Genomic DNA, 2,343 nt, shown 5'->3' with positions numbered 1-2,343 from the left:
GGATGTAAAAAAGCTATTAAAGGAAAAAGTGGAGAAAAAAAATTTTTAAGTCTGTAATTTAGTTAATCTAGTATTAGGCCAATGTAAATTTTTTTCATTTTGACAAATATACTATAGTGATGTAAGATATTAACAGAGGTATTTGGATGAAAGGTATAATAAAAATTCTCTGTACTATCTTACAAATTATCTATAAACCTAAAATTATTCTTAAAAAAAAAGAAGAAGAAGCAGCTTTTGGAAATTTTAAAAAGCATTGCAGTTTTCTTCTTGCTGTCTTTCTTGGATCATCTCCTCCTGTGGGCCACTCTATGCCACCATGTGCGGACACTCAGTAGCTCTCTAGAGAAAGTCACATGATGAGCAACCAGAGGCTCCAGCGAACAGCCGTGTGAGTCGTCTGACAAGTAGAACCACCAGACTTAGTCAAAGCTTCACATGACTGTCATCCTGGTTGACACTTTCACTTACTGAGAAATCTTGAACCAGAACCATCGAACTAAGCCACTCAATCTCTGACCCTCAGAACTGTGGGTGATATTAAAAAGATAGTCTTGGTTTAAGCTTCTCTTGGAGTAATTTGATAAGCAGCCATAGATAATTTCCGTATCCCCCTATTCAAAATAGCCCCACTTATCGTCATATTCAATTCCCCTGGTCCACCTTGATTTCCTTCATATCATTTATCACTACCTGACCCATTGTATGTTTATTTAACTTCCATCTCCATCCTAGAATGTGAGCTATGTGAGACTGGAGTATTTGTTTTGTTTGTGTTCCTAGGATATAGAAGTGTATCTAACACACAGGAAAATTTCAATAGAGAATAACTGCTGCAGTTGATATTATTAGATAATAGAGTTAGGTAAAAATTCCTTCTCTGTGCTCAACGGAAAGGGAAGAAAAAAAAATCCCAGCCTGTGGGGTTGACGATGGAGAATCGAGCCAAAATGGACGAGGTAAGGTGGCACTAGGAAATGTGAGCAGAAGACAAATATGAAACCCTGAGTTCTGGATCAAAGTCTCTCGTTCATCAAGTGGTCATAAGTAGATCTCTTCTTCACTCTGAGTCTGAGTCTCAAGTTCCCTAACTATAAGATTCGAAAAACTAAGATGAGCTATAAAATTACTAACAGCTCTCTCAACTCTCAAACCAAACCAAACTCACTGCTGCCACTTGTTTCCAACTCCTAGCAGCCCTATCCGACTCAGGATGCCCCGTGGCCTTCCAAGACTATCCACCTTTATGGAAGTAGAAAGCCTCCTCTTTCTGCCTCAGAGCAGCTGGTGGTTTTGAGTTATCAGTCCAATTTGTAATCCACTGCACCACCAGGGCTGCTTATAACTTTCACTCACTCATTCACTCACTCCTTCACTGCCATCAAGTTGATGCTGACTCATAGTGACCCTACAGGACAGGATAGAACTGCCCTTGTGGGTGTCTGCGACTGTAGCTCTTGACAGAGTAGAAAGCGTCATCTTTTTTCTGTACAGCAGCTGGTGATTTAGAATTGCTGACCTTGCGGTTAGCAGCCCCATGTATAACCACTCCACTACCAGTGTTCCTCCTTATAACTCTAATATTTATGAGTCCTAAGGATGGCCTGGAAGAAGAAAAAAGCAAGGAAGGCTCAGAGCTCCCCCTCTGGAGATAGGGGAAAGTGAAGAATGCAATGTCCTTACAGTGACCAGGCAAGATCTGCCTCTATTCATGCTATGGTCCTCCTGGAAATCTTTTCCCATTGATAATCTAGTCTTTTATCAAAGCTCAGCTCCCTTCCTCGTTGAAGCCATATCTGGGTAGGGTCAACTACACTTTCCTCCAGGTTCCCGTAGTCTTTTGCAGATATCTTTATGAGGCACTTTTCATGCTATATCATAATTGGGCCTTTGTTTGTATCTGAGGAAATGATATGGGGATTACATCTGACCTCCTCCAGCTTCAGGAGAGAGAAAGAGAATTCAATGCCATACCAGTCTAAGGTCGATTCAATGACCACAAGGCAGAGGTCAGACATTCCTCCATCCTTCGTTCTTCATTACCCTATTCTGACACCAACCATCCCTTCCACGACATTCTACTTCTGTGCTGGGTTCGCCAATCTGTTGCAATGGCTACACAGAACTCAGACAGTACTCATGATTATGGGGGGTTATTAGGGAAGCTAACAGATTATGAAATGGTAAGAATAGATTTATTTTGTCCAAAATGTCTCCTCTCTGCCATGCTAGCAGGCATGATTCTCTTGGTGTAGCACCTCTGTTCTGTCTCATGGTCTCAGTGCTGCAACCTCTGCTGCCCCCACCATTTTGCACAAGGATTTCAAGCATGCTTCAACAGTG

The 2,343-nt window shown here is 41.6% G+C and overlaps 1 pseudogene; it reads left to right on the top strand.

Moving 5' to 3' along the window:
- Nucleotides 1–932: 932 nt before the first annotated feature.
- The window catches only part of LOC115873544, a 3,807-nt pseudogene continuing 2,396 nt past the window's right edge, over nucleotides 933–2,343 (top strand).

Source organism: Echinops telfairi, unplaced genomic scaffold (genome assembly GCF_000313985.2).
Source record: "Echinops telfairi isolate 266 unplaced genomic scaffold, ASM31398v2 ScPeMD7_7469;HRSCAF=8507_0, whole genome shotgun sequence".
Lineage (NCBI taxonomy): Eukaryota > Metazoa > Chordata > Mammalia > Afrosoricida > Tenrecidae > Echinops > Echinops telfairi.
The sequence above is the reverse complement of the archived record's forward strand: the minus strand, read 5'-3'. Positions and strand labels throughout refer to the sequence as shown.